The following is a 17,777-nucleotide window of genomic DNA, read 5'->3' on the forward strand; positions in this document are numbered from 1 at the left end:
CACTAACTCAAGACTGCGACTTCTGAGATATCCAAAAATGACAAGATATTAATTTTGCGCAACCTGCTCTATTGAACAGATATCCATTGATGTCATCATTCCTTAGATCTTATTGGACAGTAGGAATTACCAATGTTAGACGACGGTGGGGTATATTGACACCATTATTGCTGTATCCTGCGCATATCCGAGCACTAACAAAGCAGGTTTCTTCGCATAGCCTACATTAACCTATGCCATCACGACAAGGATACGAGGTATCGCTCGAGTATATAAAACTCCTGCAGTATGCAGTGAAATTATTGCATCGGGTCAATAAGGGAATTCTTCTGGGGAAAAGAGAGCTACAATGTGAAATCGGATGTTTTGAAGCAGCAGCAGGAAGGAAGAGCCTAGTGCGCACCGATGGGTACCCTCTGGGGTGCGGATATCAAAAGAAGCAACCCGGTCAGACACACGCCCGGTGGAGCAGAGACGTGAGATGACAAGACATAAGTTACAAAGAGGTTTTGTTCGCCACAAGAGGGGATTTCATTCAGCACTAGCGACAATACAGCGCCTGCTCTGCTCGTCTCAGAGTGCCCAAAGACTGATCGCCGGACCGGTGCGCTTTACGCACATCTTTTCCCGGAATACCCACCCTGCCTACTGGTAGGTTAATCGCCTTCAGTTATGACAAATACTGCAGTTTTAGTCAAAGGCAGACAATTTAGCGCTATCATAGCCCCTTATAATTTATCATGGTCCCACGTGAACCTGAGTTAAAAACAGAAATAGCCTCTGACGCCATCCTTTCAATTGATAAGTGATCATTTTCATCCTATTATGTTCCTTTTGTAACTCTGGCATACTAAAGTAAAACACGGGATAGGCCTATATGACATTAGAATTATACAATGCAAACAGTACAGTATTACCCTTTTGATAGTGAGTTTATGATTTCATGCTTATTTATAGTCTATTTGTATCCATTGTGGCTTAATTACAGTGGATATTATATAGGCTGACATTCTGCTGCTGTGGAGCCTGAGGTCTTCAATGTTGTTCTTTGCAGGTTATAACCTACCTCTTTGCAATGCGTGCGTGTCCGTTTATGGAGGGAAAGGGGAGGGGGGAGACTGCCACAAGACACTGAAGAGATATTAAATCACAGGGCCAGTATAGAGCGTACAGAAACTGATGGAGTAAGCTAAAGTGTGAGGGATTGCTCCTCACTTTGTCCGCGAGTAAATCTTAACTTTATCAGGCGCTGTCAGGCAGGCGCTTCCACACAAGATTGAAATAGCCAAGCGGTGCTGCTCCGCGTTAAGTGTAGTCGGCGGATAAACGGATTTTCCCTCACTAGCACGACTAATTTGACTCGCGATTGCGAGGGAGAGTCAGACAGAGAGAGAGAGAGAGAGAGAGAGAGAGAGGTTGGTATGGTGCTCAAAGTGCGATCGTCTTTATCCAGCCTTTACTGCCGTGCTGCTGAAACGAAAAAGCGCCAGGGCAGTGATAGAAAGGTAAGCTGAATGCTTCACTGATTCTGAGGTGACACAGTAAATTGGCACAGATGAATGTTGTTTCTGTGATGAGCCAAAAAAATGCATGATTAAAGATGTAGAATACTTCTCCACTGATCTGCAACGTTATAAATTAATCTAATTTCCCTGCAGGGCACAGGGAACCTTATCCTCAATCACATAACTATCAGGCAGTATTGTAGTCTTGGAGGCTGCCTGGAAGTGTGAGGAAATTGATTTCTACACAATAACATTAGAAATTCAATGGATGCTTTCGCTTTTGAGTTCACCGTTCTGCACATTTTTAGAATCCGTTTTACCACTGGGAATTTAAGCCCTAAAGTTCCCAAAGTGCCTTCCCCTGCACCGACTCACAGATGATGGAACCTGCAGCCCTGACTTTATTAATGCACTACTCTTTGAGCCATGGAGGACCACACCTGTCTCCATTGTGCTGTGGTCAGACAGGTCTGGTGCCAGCAGGCCTCTTCTTTCACCTATGGAGGACCTCACAGGGGAGCAGAGACATCCCAAAGTGTCCTGTCAGCATCTGCAGGGAAAAGCTAATCCCAGCAGCGGCAGCCATCACTTCTGAAACGCAACACCAACTCCAATAGTGCTGAGAAAGCTCCAGAGAAAAGACACAATGCGCTGTACTGCTGCCAGTGTGCACGTGCTGAAGTGCATGCACATGTGTGTGATTACAGTCAGTTGTTTGTGTTGTACATCTTTGTGATGACTTCTCGCAGTCGTGCAGCCATAACAACTCGAGGGTCCACTTCAATCAGTTTTCTCCTGCATACTGATGTGAATCGCAGATATGCATTTGTCTGCGGCTGTTATCTGAGGTCATTCCACCAAAGAACTCCCTGACTTCACACATCTCCAGCTGGAACATTGCTGAGTTTAACAGTCTATATTCTGTAATGAGTGTAATTATCCACTTGAGTTAATAATTTAAAGCGATAAGGTCACTCAATGAGTCATTTTTCATGCTGTGTCCTGATAACTGGCTGCATTTGTTTTAGTCTGTTGTGCGTACTAACATCTTGTTAGTGCAGTCTTTCTAATCCTGAGCATATTTACTACTTTTTAGCAGCTAGGGCTTCTGTCTTTCTTCCTGTGTCTCAGTGCATGTATGCTTGTGCATGTGTGTGCATGTTTGTATTCCCACATTGTCCAGACCTCTGCTTTGTAGTTATGGAAGCATTTATCTTTTTAATGCATCATTTAGAGATTAAGCACTCTTCAAGCACCGCCTGCTTGTGATGCATTTATCACGGTCATTCTTCGAATCACAGTGTGGATGAAAAGCCTGATGCAGGAACACAGAGTAAGAAAAAAGCAAGGTCACACAGCATCACTTGGTTAAAAGAATTTTGTCTGTGTGCAGGTTGGAAGTTGTATTTACATGGCTTCGTTGGGAGTTAAAACACACATTCATATACACATTACTTCAAGGACAACATATCTCACATTCTACTTGATTCACAGTCAGTAGTCTGATGGCTTTGGAATTTAATATTCAAAATTTGAAGTGATTCCTCCTGTGGAGATTTTTTGTGAAGAGGGCTGAGTCACTCAACGGTTACTGGAAGCTGCACATGTACAGGATAAGAGACTTCATTTTTCTCTTGCGCTATTTTCAACAAAGCCTGCCTGCACATACTGTACTCCTTGATGGAGGAACATGTGAAAACTCAAAAGGAGCTGATCTGATTATGCGACCTTGTTACATACTCCTCCTTTATCTCAGTTTTTTTTAACCAATGCCTTAGAGCAAAATTCTTTATAGGTCTCGGTATCAAAGTCCATTTTTAGTCAGTGAGAGGATGTGTGTCTCTCAACAAGGCAGAGTGAGCATGTGTACGTTCCTATGTGAACATATGTATATATGGACTGGCTGGTGTGTGTGTATGGGAAGCAGAGCTGCTGGTACAGACTACTTCGCTAAACCATGCATAATCAGGTTGAGGAGAACAAAGATGTTGGTTCTACAAACAGTGTTTGTTTGGACCAGGATGATCCCGGCATCCAGAACCCAAGAGAACAGTGGCTCTTTCACAAGGCACCAAGGGAAGGGACCCAGTGGAGGGACCAGCTAAGGTCCCTGTAAAAGGTTGTGTATCCCTGGAGAATAACAAGGAGATGAATAGCGAGGAATAGTAAAGCCTTCTTCCATTATGTGCTTTTCAGAAAAAAATTATAAAGGGTTAGTGTTCAAAGACATGCCCTGAAAAGGTTTGAAAAGCTTTATAGATGTACCAAACTTTCACGGTAAAGTGACTATTAGAAAGCCTCTTTGCACATTAGTTTTGAATAGATGCGATGGGAAAATTCAACTGCTGTGTTTGACAGATACCAAACAGGTAACCTTGGGTTTACCTAAATGTCTGGCCTGTGATCTGATTCATCCAATGCTTGTCATTTAAGGTCATTGTTAAAAGTTGCCGGTTGGAAGTCAGGCTTAAAAGTTAAGAATTATGTCTGAGACTACTATACAAAATTACGGTGCCTGTTTGTTAGCTCCCTGCGGTATTGCTTAAAAAGTACATGAATGGGCACACAGCCTCATACCCAAAGTGGTTGCCAGACAAGGCTTTTCTTTTCCCTCTTAAATCAAATCTCAGACAGCTAACTGGTTCTGCTGCAGGCTCAACGACCTCAAGCAAACAGATGCGTTTAATGCACATGTATGCATCCACATGCAAACGAATGCATGCCTGTGCACATGAAGTGTTATATTGTCACACTGTTACATTATGGATGGACCCAGTGATGTGTTTCGCCTTATGTGATAATGAACAGCCTGAGCAATTGCCCAGAGTAATGTGACATCTGTATTTTTTTTTCCAGTTAGGCCTGGGCTCTGTACACTGTCTCATTACAAGCGTACACAGCAGTGATATTAATAAACATAAACTACAGATGAAGTTGGGGCAAGATAGGGGCACTGGTATTATGTAAATTTGGGAATCAGGTATGCTGATTTTCTTTTGTTTCCTCAAACTATTTCCTTGTGAATGTAAGAATCATACTATGTGCATTTTATTCACCATGGCTCCTCTCCTTAGAGTAAAATCTGCCTCCATATCACATACTGATCAGAGGAGTCAAACCATTGTTACAGCTGGCACAATGCGCCATTGTTAGGTTGTCTATTGTGTGAATCTTTGAATAGGGAAGGATTTTTTCAAATGATAAGGTTTTGGTAAAGGGATGCACGGCACGTATCCATTACTCTCTGTGTGATCATTGTCCTGATTATGGAGAATAAGTGGGACCTATTACTCAATATCAATGCTTCAATTACAAGTCCCATTAATTGCACACTGTGTCTGCGGCATTTTCGTCTGGCAAAGTAATTTCAGTTCTGTCAAAACCCATTGTTACTGCAGTAATGAAAGGCAATTCATGTAAACGATTTAATATAGAATCTGGGTGGCCTCTTTCTCACCACAGCCAAGTTGCCTTGAGCAGTTGCCAGTAGCATGCCATCCATTATTAGTCACTATTTTTGTCAAATGTCCTATATGAAGGCAGGGATGCACTGTGACTTCAATTACAAAAGGAGCCAATGCCCGGTAATGCCTCATGCATTTGATGTAGAGATCAGCTATTCCTGGCAGCATACTTCAAAAGGATCACTCCCCAAGTGTTAGGCAGCCTTTTTCTCTCCTCTCTGATAAAATATCTGTGCAATTTTATCTGACATTGTTACCTTTAAAGCTTCCAAAAACTTCACTCTGACCCAAAAAGTGTTTAAAATCCCAAGTGAATTTTCCTTTAAAAAAAAAATCAAAATATGTATTCTCTTTTACAATCTTTTTATTCACAATAAGAAAAAGGGTTAAAGGAGTTGCATTTTGCCCCTGGGTGTCCTCTACTTAATTTTTTTGCTTGCTTCGTCCTTCAGCTCTTTTCATCTGTCCTCTGAGTTCATATCCCTGTAGTCTCAAATCTAGGTTGGACCCATTTTCATACAAGGAACTGGGCGAGAGAGAGATACACATGTAATTGCCTAACCGTACTGCATCCCAAAAGCAGAAGTCTGGTTTAACCAGTGAGGCTGATGTAAGTGTCTTTGAAAGGACTGGGAGATTGGAGAATGAAGCTGACAGAAATACACCACATCAGAAATTTGGGGTAAATGTCACAGAAAAAAAGGGCCGTTGATTATTTTTGTTGTTTTGCCTGTTGATGTTCCCTCTCCCTATCTCCCCTGATATGAGGACATGTCTGTGAAGCCCTGGCATTTTCAGACCTTTGTTTGTGATACACGCAGCTTAGATTTCACTCAGCTTTGACCTTTTAATGCCTGTTACATGGCAGACTCCCCGAGAGAGACGAGTAGAAAACGAGAGAGAATGACAGAGGCTTGGGGTGGTTTGGGAATTGATTGCATGCCTTCTGCCTCTTTGACGACAAACTGCTTCCCCATGAGACCCATACACAGCATAAACACTGGTTTGCTTGCACACATTTCAAATTTGAACGCCCAAATCATCCCAATGGATCTTATTTCTTTTCAATACGCAATGCAACTATAATAATGATTACATTTATTCCCAATGACACGCTCCAATTCTGCCACAGGGCTTCTATATAAGGACATTGCAGACAGATCTTTTTCTGGGGACCCATGGTACTAGTAGTCATTAACCTTCTAGTCAGGCAATTTGGGCCAGCGGAGCGTTTTTCTGTAGGTGTTGAGCAAGGTGGATATGAGATGTAGCTGGGAAGGCCAACGGCCTCTTCGCAAGGTGAAAAAGACAATTTTCATTGGCCAGGTGATGAATGTGGTGTCTTTGGAGGTGCATCGCCCTTTTGGTGCTCTCTTTCTCCCTCTCATTCACTCTGCATTAGTATTTTCCTTCATTCTATTACCCTTCTCGTTCATTTTCCTTCCCGCTCTCTGTCTCATTCTCTGGTCCCACCACTCTCTGTCACTCTCTTCCTCTCATTTTTTCCCATCTGCTCCCTCTGTCTCACACACAGAACCTATTGTAATTGACTTTATCTCTCTTTCTGCCCCCTCCCTCTCTCCCTCATTTCCTTCCTCTGTGTCTCCCTGTCTTCCTCTTCACAGTGGATCAGCTGTTGCAAGCCTGAGCTGAAGGTGACCTGTTGGCTGGGCCATGGGCTGCAACACAGGACATGGGTCCTGCCTCTCCTCCCCGCTCGTGTCTTGTGTTGCAGCCAGTGGAGCTGCCTGTCTGCCTCTCTGCCGGTCTGTCTGCCCACCGCTGATGGACTGAGCTCCCAGAACAGATGGATCCCACCAACCGTGGACATGCTGACCCTGCTCCTCATTTCACAGCCAGCTTGTGTCTTATCACTGTCATTCAAGTGATAAGACAAGTGTAGTCAAGTGTAGTTTTCAAAATCAACATATTGTCCTCTTTCACAGTTTAAAGGCAGTAAAGTAAGAAACATGTTACTGGTGTATTTGTAATGATAACAGCGGGATTCAAGGATTATTTGTTTTGAACTGTTTTGGGTGTGCTCAGTGTTCCCAGTTAAGATTCAACACTTGCTTCAGGTCGTGTCTTATCAAGCGTATAGCTGCAGCCCTAAGAGAACTCCCCGGTGACATTTGCACTGTGACATTTAAAGCAAAGTTAGCACCATTGAGGATTATTATTCTTTTGAAACTATAAACACGAGGCAAGCCAAATAGGTTTTTAATGTGCCATGTCTCAAATGAAGCAGCACTTCTGACTTTCCCAGGGAGCAAACATCATCGTGAAGCAATAGCTCCTGACAAGGTCAACAGTGATGTACCTCTGGGCGAGGCAGGCAGGTGCTGGGGAGGCATGCGTGGGCTGTCTAAGCCCCTTTAAATGCCTCCTCATCTTCCCCCCAGGTTCCAAACGAACAGTTTAGATGAAGAGGTTGGAGACTGACAAGACATAGCCTTTGTCTCTGTTCTCCTCTCAATAACAAGAGGATAAATGAGGGAAGAGGAGGGGGCGGGAAGGAGGACAGAGATGCAGTACAGTGCCTCCTGCTACCAGATGTGACCGTTCACCTTGCATTGTCGCTCCAGCAACTCAGACTTGGCCAAAAATCAGTGTGTGTGTGTGTGTGTGTGGGGAAGACTGAAAAGAGTAGAGAGATAGTGCGGTGAGTAAAAGTGGCTGTGTGTTTGTGCACATCTGGTGTGCTTCTTTTGTACGTGATGCATCTTTGTAATAATGAAGTGTGTGTGAGTGTGTGTGTGCTTTAGAGTAGAGACAATGAAGGCATTTTCTGACAGGGGTGTCACTTGATTGGAATATAAATCTGGGTCCGGGTGCTTGCTGTTTTCAATCTCCCCCCACCCAGATTGTTTACCAGAGAGATTGAAAGGAGGTTGTGTGCTGAATGCTGTGTGAGCTGATATTGGCTGACTGCATTTACCCTGTGTTGGTGCAGATGTCTCAGAAGTAATATTATTTATTTACCATTATATAGCCCAGAGCGCTGCCAAATACTTTTGTGCTGTACCTCCTGGAGTGTTCCATGACCTGATCTTAAGGTAGGGTTAAAGTGAAATAAATCTGAAATGGCATGTGATTGGTGTACACCTTTTCATGGCCTCACCATTTCAGGGTACCTTCAATTTAAAGTTTCCACTTTCACTTGGTTTGGATGTTTAAAGTTCACATTTTGAATGCAAAGGATCTCAGTGGTCTGTTTTTGGTTCGAAGACTAAATTAAAGGAATGGTTTGCAGTTCTCGAAAATATGATTAGTCGCTTTCGCCTAGAGTTAGAAGAGACAATTGATACTCTCACGTCTGTATGCTAAATATGAAGCTGCAGCCGGTTAGCTTAGTTTAGCATAAAGAATGGAAATGGGAAAACAGCTTGCCTGGTTTTGTCTAAAGGTAACAAAATCCACCTACCAGAGCCTCTAAAGCTAACTAATGAACATATCTTGTTTTTTTGATCTGCACAAAAAACAGAGTGTAAAAACGACAATTTTTGTTAAATTTATGGGGCTGAATTAGCTCTTGGCCTGGAGCAGTAACTTCCTGTAGTCTGTGCTGGTTGCCTAGCAACTGCCCCCAGCCATGGAATAGTCCAGCACATACACCCCCCCGTAAAACCACAACTTGTTTTTACTCTTTGATTTTTGTACAGATTGTACAAATGAGATAACATGTTCATTCAAAAGCTTTAGGATGCTGGGAGGTGGATTTGTTACCTTCAGACAGAGCCATGCTAAGTGTTTCTAACCAGATGATGGCACTTGTTTCTAATACCATACAGACATGAGATTGTTATCTATCTTCTAATCTAACTTTCAAGAAAGTGAATAAGCATATTTCCCAAAATGTAGAATCATTCCTCTAATGAAATGATAATACAGTGAGTTTTGATACTGTACTGTATATTCCCTCCCTCCTCTGCTGTCCATAAATACCTTAAACCCCATGCTAATAAAAGCCCAACCTTGTAAACCACCTAATTAGCTAAATTAAACATTTGCATCTTACACCCAGAGAAGTGAGCAGGACAGATCAGCCTGAGATCTAACAGATTGCTGGGTCTTAACAAGGATTTGCTGTGCCGCATATTTTTCCACACCAGTGCACTTTGCGTCTGCAATCAGCAGTTACAGATTGAGGGAGAGAGAGATATCCCCCTTGCTACTGCGGTTTAAACTCTCCCCCTAACGGCCTAGTTGGTATGGTAATGCTACAGCAACAATATCAAGTCATGGAATTTATTCAGTTCACAGCGGGGGAGATGAAGAGAGGCTGAAGGCAGGGTTGGGTGTGGGAGGGAGCCAAGTCCGCTTGTTACAGGTGTCTTGTCACTTTGTGTTAGATTGGATATGTGTGCAGTGTGTGACATGGCAGACACCCCGGGCTGAATGTCACGCCACCAGGTTAAAAGACAGACAGACAGTCTGTTTGATAATGAAATGTGGTGAAATATAGTCAGTGTTGTGCTCTGAATAAGAGAAAATACAAGAGGGAGAGATAAGGTGAGAAAAAGAGTTACATCACAAGTATCACATCTCACAGTTATCAGTTCCACTGCATTTCCAGGCTAATCTACTATTATTTATGTGCAGTCATTCATGCTGAAGTGCAGGTATAGACAAAGGAATAAACTATAGTATGGTTGGATGCTCATAATCAATTACAGCATATTAAATGTAGTCAAAGACAAAGAGTGGACAGCAAGGCCTCATAAAGTCAGGCTTGCTTACTGTGGTGAAGGATTGCCAATATACATCAGGCTCATTTACAAGATGGAGTATGTGGCAGTGTAATCAATTCCTCAGTCTATTCCAGTGGCTGTACATCCATTCACACTCACAAGGTCATAATGTGTTTTGGTGCCTATTATAAAGGGCGAGATGGCCAAAGGAGGAGAGACAGGGAGCATATGGGCAATAAGAGAAGAAAGGGCAGTGAGTGTGTGTAAGAAGTCCTTCTCCATTAATTATACCATACCTCTGCCATCACTTTGCAAAAGTGAGGAACCAACAGTACCTGACTCCATCCAAGGACCCGGAGATTTTAGAATAGGCTCAATGTTCTCCCAGAGGAGATGACAGAGGAAGTGGCTCTTTTTGAGGAACTTAGCAATGATAAGAGAGACCGGAAAGGAGAGAGTGAGGGAAGTATGAAAGTGGGGGAGTTGGAGATGGTAGGAGAGGGACGAAGAGATTGGCAGCTGGGAGAGATAAAGACAGAGAAGCAGAAAGGGGAAAGAGAATGGCAAAACAGAGATAGAGAGTGGCGAGGAGGGAGAGGCAGCAGGCTTAGATAAGTAGTGAAAGGGACGAAGCTGGAGAGGCAGGGGATGGAGAGGGAGAGAGTGGAGAATAGAGTGACTGGGGATGATTTATTAAAACTGAACGAGGCGGCACTTCAGAGACAGCTGGCACTTTTCACCAAGTTTCAGACAGGGTGAGTGACAGTGACACATCAGTCAATAGAAATAAAAACTTTGCCCAAGTGTAAAGCAAAAAAGTTCTTAACAGTGTTTGGTAATCTGGCGGTAGAGGTCACTGAGGGTAAATATCCCAGTGGTATGGTGTTTCAGCAGGTAATACAGGGTTCAATTACCAGTCCCCACCGTTTCTGTTCTTTGTTCTCACTGTGTTCATGTAGTTTTTCAATGTGCATCTGTTTACCCGTAGCAGAGCAAACACAGACAAAAAATCCCAACGCGTGCAAGGACACACTCCCAGTCACTCTGAAATGGAATAAGCAGTTTGAAAGGGAGAATGAATAACAGACATTTTCATCCATTGCAGCGTCAGCAAACAAAACAGCCGTTACCAGCATTACAATGTGTGCCTTCTTCAGTGGTGTAGTATAGATTTTACCTACCTACAAGGGACAAACTAAATAAAAACATAATGGAAACAGATTCTGTAGTATAGCTTTGAAAGCACTCAGCACACTTTGATGTGAGCTTTCAAAGCAATATGAGATGACTCAAAAGGATTCAGGTGCATTAATATGCCAAGAGGAACAGTCATGGAAATTATTAGAACATAAGCCAAATATGTGCGAACTGGCAAATTCAATCTTATACGATCCACGTTCATCCACTAGTGTAATGGAGATATACTTTCTTCAATTCAAAGTCCTTTCTCATTAAATATTTACACAATTTAATATGCCTCGTGCACATATTGTGCCTGTATGTCCACGTGTGGTTGTGTGTGCATGTCTGCATTGGTTGTGTGTGGGTCCTCTTCGTACTGGGGAATGCCCTTGAGAGGTTCATTGATTTGATGGATTGATTCGGACCACAGATTTCCTGTAAACCCACTGAGCCGTGTCGCAGGAACAGGCAGTCAGACATTTTGTGATGCCCCTGGAAGCACTTGTAAGCTGTTGGAGTGTAACTTTGATAATGCACATGTCAACATATGCTAAGCCTCACCAGGCTGATGTCCTGTAATTTGGGGGAATTTCCTTGTGATTTTAATGAGATCCCATATTTCATCATTGTTTTGACACCTGAGGTGAAATCGATTATACGCTCCCTTTAGTTATGGGGGACGGATTAAAAATCACGCCGCTTTTCAGGGGGCTACATGTCTCTTTGCAGAGAAAATAAATAGACTTGAACTTCATTTTCCAAGCTGAAGCAATTTATGCAAAGTAAATACAAATCTAAGCTTGTCATTTGGATGTCAGATCCACAGCAGAATGGCATCCACTGATGGGAGGAAACTGGATCAGAGGAAAATGTTCATTCTCATCTGCTCATCTCCTGTGTTGGATTGGATGACCACTGTCCCTCTCTATGTCAGCTCCCATGAGTACCACTGTTCCAGCTCAAGGGCTCATGGTGGGGAGGAGTGTGTGTATAAAGACAGACAGAGGCAGACAGTCATATAAAGAGACAGACAAGGAAGCTTAAGTTATATAAAAACTGACAAATGGAAAGTTAGCATTCAGAGACAGGCAGGGAGAGTCTTGGAGGCAGGAGAAATGGTAGAGATCAAAACAAGGAAAGTGTGTGTCATAGTGAAACAGGCAAAAGTAATTTAAAAAACTGAGAAACAGAAAAGAAGACAGAGATGAAGTAAGAAAGTAAAGTACAGGAGAAAAAAATCTGACTGCTAGTCAGTCCCTGCTAGAAATGAAGTATAAAAAAACAGGCCAAAAGTTCCTGAGGTAGCAAATGTGGGAGAGGCAAAGGGAGGCAGACAGGACAGAGGAGGAGAAACAGAGGACAGAGGGAGTGATACATCTTCAAAAGATGAGAAATGAATCTCCAGTTGACAGCAGATAGGAGTCAGTTATGATAAGTGTCCCCCTCTCTATACTCAGTGGGAGTATAGTCCTGAGTTTTCAGCTGCCAGTCCCCTGCTCAGGTCCTACAGACACAAGGTGACCTTCTGTGAATCAGCCAGTCGGTGGCATGGAGCTGCAGACTGCTGACAGTGACAGGTGTTCACTTTCAGCTCCCAGCTCCCACCGGTGCACTGTCATTATGGTTTATTCATTAATTCTGAATTTGTGCAAAACTTTAAAGGGTAAAGAAGTCCCCCGCAGGGCGGACATGAATCAAGCATTCTGCACATACAGTACAGTAATCATTGCTTTGTTGTAAAAAGGGCTGCAATGTACATGCAATTGTACTCAATGAGGGAAATCACACCAGATGTGACAGGGAACATGTAAATGTTGCCACCCTGTCAGACTCACTCAGAAATGATGAGAGGCCAATTAGGAGGGTGTTCCTTAAAGGGACAGAGTTTTAAATGGGTTAGGAAGACAAAAACTAAAGTGATGAATTGCTGCATTTCCTGACTGCCTAGGATAATGTGTTTTCAATAGAGCCTGCTTTTCCATAGAATGCAGTAACGATTGTAATATATCAGTGAAATGTGAATTTAATGTGCTCAGGTTCCAAAAGATCTGGAGGGTGAAAGTAAGGTTTTTCTTTTAATTTACTATCAAGACACAATTCCATTATCAACACATTTTTAGTTTATCACCAGCCACATGAAAAGATTCACCTCACAGTACATCCAAACCTTGCAAAAAAAAAAAAAAGATAAAGCACACACGTCTTTAAAAAAGAGTGGTAGACAAAGGTGTAAGATATTTTCAGGAACTTCTCAAATCTAAACCTGATAGCTGCAGTGCGATGCCAGTCACAACTGGAGCAGAAAGGAAGATCCTCGGTCATGCACCAGCAGTTGCCAGTCGCTCATTTGGGAGCAGGACTGCTGCAGCCGCTGATGATATACATTATTTGCTGGTGGTGGGGTGAGGATGTTGTTATGAGGCCGGTGGCAATGAAAGCACCAGTGTGCGGACCGGCTCTGAACAATTGTATTGTCCCAGGGCTTTTGATTAATATGAAGGGTGGCTGAGGAACAATTTCAGCGGTGTTATCAGGGGCAAACAGAGGGAGACAAGGGGCCCTGAAGCGAGGGGCCCCATCAGTGGGTCCCCATGCCGGTTGGCTGTTAATCATACAGCTGGATTGATAGTGTCTGATGTGTTTACCTACGTGTGTGTGTGTGTGTGTGTGTGTGCTTGTACTCACAGCTGGGGATGGAGGGAATTGTGTTCACCCCATGATTGAAAATTTCTCTTCCACTGCACTTAACTGCTGATTGGTTTGACCGACACAATCCATTTGTTTTACCAACTACCTCTGAAAAAGAACTTCCATCACGCTGCATTTCACAGCTAAATCTATTTATAATGTAAATATCTTGAACTGAAATAAAAACTCAGATCAGATTAGGGCAGATACGTATTTGCCTGATGTGGGAGTTCCTTTGAAGACTAAGCAATAGCAAATACCATAATCATTTGAAGTCTAGACATGCACTTTTATCTTTGGCAGCTGGGTGATAATTCCCTATGATGATTATCTGTCTTGCTTCTAATTACAAATATTACACTGTTTCCCTACAAATGACATATGAACAGCTCACTCTTCCAAGTCTACCAATCCTTCGGGTGTTTGTTACCCAAATGATGTCCCACAAGAAAGAGCGAGCAAGAAAAGATTCTTTATCACAAAACTCCCCAGGAAGAAACCATCAGCAGCTGTCACACTCATTTAAGAAGGAGCCAATTATAGCAATTTGACAGTTGTGCTCATTTCTGAACAGATCCCGTTTCAAAGGAGCAGACCTGGCGTTCTGCCTGGCACTCAGAACTTTATGCCTGTTCTGGCGAAGCAGCTTCGTTTGCATGCCACCCTCCTCTCCTCCATGTTCTCTCTCACCCTTTTTGCCCCCTCTCTCTGTCTTTTTCTTGCCCCCCTGTCCCCTCCAATCTACAATTGGAAAGGATAGGTTATAAGTTAGATGCTCACTGGACTGAATGTGAGGCGTTGCCTGGACGACGGAGGGACAGGCCCGGGGAGTCTGGTGCTGGATAAGAGATTGGAGAAAAGTGAGGAGGTGGATGTGTGCTTTTAGACACTCCCATTGGGCCCCCTGGCTGGCGAGGACTGACTGCTGAGTGGGCTGATTGGCACATAGACAATACCCCCCCAACCCTCTCTCTCTCCTGCTCATCTCCCCTCTCGTCTTTCTCCTCCCTCGCTCTGTAATGCTGATGATACGTTCTGCTTCGGGTCTACTTCAGCTGCATAAACAAGTGGATGCAGCTTTGTCCTGCAACCTTGGTATGGTCATCCAACATACACACTACAACAAAACAAGACAAGCACACACACAGTCAGCCTTGGTCGGCAACTACTTAAAAGAATAACACACTTGTCCTCAATGATCAGACTCTCCTCCATACAGAATTAGCATGCAGGGAGAATGCAGTTCAGCACACTGACCTTAACAACCACAATTCTTACTTTAAAGCAAAAAGAAAAAAAACATTGTCAGATTTTCTCTAAAGGGAGCCTTTTTTTTTTTTTTTACTGCTTTCAGTGACAACCCACCCTGATATACCACATTATGATAGGTCTTTTTCACAGCAGAAATTCTGACTTGGAAGGACTGTTGGAAAAGCACAAGTTTTACTAATTACATTAATGATGCCTCCGTTCTATTCAGAAATCCCAGTAAGCCATGATAGTGAGCCAGCATGCATAATGCCAGGAACCTGAAACAAAAGTAGCTAAATGGAATTCAGCCATCATTAATTCTATTGTTTACACCTGTGCTTTTCCAGCTGTGACATGTCAAAATGTCTTCAGTGAAAAAGGCCTATTACAAACACTGCCACAAAGCATTGATCAGCCACAGAAGATCTGTCAAACGGCACTTTCAAGTCATGAGACAACTAATAGCACTCCAAAAAATCCAAATCATCTGCAACAACAATGAAAAACATGTGACAAGTTGAAACTTACCAACAGGTATTTGACAGAAATATACAGCATCTAATATGTTGGCTGCTAACTTGCATACATCCCACTGTGACTCAACTTTGCAGCAATGCTTGCAATAGTGACTGGTGATTTAGTTACTTCAGATCTTGCTTCATTGTACTTTATGTCACCACAAGTACCCATTTCTTTATTCACTGATCTTTAGAACTAGAAAAAAAGAAATAAAATTGCTGCTTAAAGGCTCTGAAAACATATTTTGTCAATCTGCTTCCTACTATGAGCGGTGGGGTCGTACATGAACACAAAATGCAGATTAGCTGAGTTTTTGAGTTTTAAATTCTCAATATATAATACCTAATAATATTATTTACCTGTGATCGCTGCTTGTTCAGTCATGAGTGTTAAATTTTATAATGAAATGCTTAAAATTTGAAACACATTTTCAATGGCTTGAAGCAAACTTTATTCTTCAGCCAAATTCTGTAAATACAACATATTGCAAAAACTGTCCTGCACAAAGCACCACAAGCTCAGACTGATTGAGATTTGTCACGCACACATTCACAGCAGCAGTCACTGGCACAGAATCACAAGGGGCGTGCCAATTGTCTTATCTCTGACCATTCCAACACACTGTGAATGCTGTGCACACATCTCCTTACAAGGTGAAAAGTGTCAGATTGACAGTAGAATCTGAGCAGAATGGAGTGTTATATATTTTTTACATTATCCACCAAGTCCTTTTGAAATGTGCTTCTTTCTTGTTTGTCCAGAACATTTTCTTTGCCACTGTCTTTCTCTCTCTCCCTGTGTGTCTCAGTCTGAACCACTCATGTATACACACCCACATCCAAAACAGACAGCAGACTTGCCGACCTCTCTAAGGGATAAAATGTAAAATATTAAGCAGTACTGTGAGCATAATGATGCATCTCTGACGGATATTCTCATCTATAAGTTTAGAGACAAGTGGTTCAATGAGTGAGATCTCACTGGTCTATGGAATAATAGGTCATTCATTCATATTGTGACCAAGGTCATAAAAAAGGCCTAACCTTCACTATCAGAATCACTAATTAATAGCCATATTCAGTCCTTCTGGCTGAAGGTCGTTGTGTCTTCTGCTCTATGGGAAGCTAATAAGCTAAGGGAGAGTGTGGGCCAGAATCCATCTCCATTAAATTAAAGGAGCCTGGTCCCACAATGTGACCTCTATTCACTATGATTTATTGCATGAACAGAGTAAATGAACATCAAGCACAAAGGACACAAAGCTAATGAAATCATTGGCCCAACAGTTAAAGCCAGTTCAGATGTGAATAGAGCTGTAATTGAATAGAGTTGTAGAGAAGTAAAAGGCCCGGACACACATTCCTTGCATCACTGTTGTGTAGGTCTAGCACTTTATTAGTCCTTTGACAAACTCAGGTGCATGTCAGCTGTTTGCTTTTCATTTTAGAGGTTAGATGACTTGCTCAAATAAACTGGCATTCATTAGTGGGAAACAGAAACCAGAATCTCACAAAGTGATGCGTAGGTCGTACGGGTATTTTCCAGCTCCAGATATGAACCCTTCATCCAAATAGATAAGAGGACCCAGAGCTATTGTCTACTAAAAAAGAGGGGTAGATGTTTTGCTTATCTTTAGTATTTTATTGATTATCTTATATTGCAGGAGAGTGGAGAGGGAGAGCGTAGGGGTGAATCGGGACAGAGAGCGGGACACAATTTTGCTGGTCAGTTTGGGTCCAAATTGGCTCCAGAGGGATTTAACCACCGAGCTACTGGAGGACACCACCCCGTTGTATTTGTTCACTTCTGCAACCAGCATGGATCAGATTGTTATCCCCATTAAAGTGGAAAAGGCATTACTCCTATACTGGGTAAAGTGTAATTAAATAGGATATATTCCATGCAGTCACTAGATGGCGCTCTTTACTTGAACTGTTTTTATCTGATCTTATTGCCTATGGCACCGGGTCAAATACTGACTGATGCTGTTCTTCAAATCCGCTTGGCTCATGTTCTTCAAATGCATCCAGTGAGAGATCTCAATCATAAGCTCTGCAGCTGCTGAGCTGAGTCCAACTGCAGATTATCATAAAGGACAGCGATAGGCTTAGTTTGCCTCCGACCAACAAATCAAGAGCCTCTACAGGCCTATATAAAAGGGACAAAAACACTGGAATTGCTATGGATTTCAATAAAACCTCTTAAGAAATAGGTGACTTTTGTTTAATTTTAGAGCAATTTAGTAGGACAAAGATCCAGTTGGGTTAAACCTTAACAAAATCCACATGTACTGTAGGTTAGTAGAAAAGCTGTTGCTCTTAATGCACAAGCAAATCTGCCGTTCCCTCACAATGGAAAGAGTAAAACAATACTTCTTCTAAACAGATTAAATGGGTTTAGGAATGAAGAGCAAACAGGGCATGTAAAATAATCAATAGTTTGAATGGGGGAAAGGCTGATGCAAGACCTGTACAAGA

Source organism: Siniperca chuatsi, linkage group LG17 (genome assembly GCF_020085105.1).
Source record: "Siniperca chuatsi isolate FFG_IHB_CAS linkage group LG17, ASM2008510v1, whole genome shotgun sequence".
NCBI lineage: Eukaryota > Metazoa > Chordata > Actinopteri > Centrarchiformes > Sinipercidae > Siniperca > Siniperca chuatsi.